Consider the following 209-nt stretch of genomic DNA (forward strand, 5'->3'; position numbering starts at 1 on the left):
ACATTTAGCTTCAAACAATGTTTAAAAAAGTATTGTGAATTTTTTAACGTCACCTTTTACCACATTTACAGCAATATTTGTTAACTTAGAAATATATTAAATAGTTAAATCTAAATATTAAATGTGGCACCTAAATGTTAAATGTTAAATCTAAATATTAAATCTAAATCTAAATCTAAATATTAAATCTAAATCTAACAACACTAACA

At 20.6% G+C, this 209-nt stretch overlaps 1 long non-coding RNA gene across 1 annotated transcript in view; it reads right to left on the minus strand.

The window, feature by feature from the left end:
* LOC126384511 (uncharacterized) overlaps positions 1 to 209 on the minus strand; it is a 490,327-nt gene that overhangs the window by 21,846 nt on the left and 468,272 nt on the right. The gene's annotated exons all lie outside the window — the stretch shown is intronic.

This window comes from Epinephelus moara, chromosome 22 (genome assembly GCF_006386435.1).
Source record: "Epinephelus moara isolate mb chromosome 22, YSFRI_EMoa_1.0, whole genome shotgun sequence".
Lineage (NCBI taxonomy): Eukaryota > Metazoa > Chordata > Actinopteri > Perciformes > Serranidae > Epinephelus > Epinephelus moara.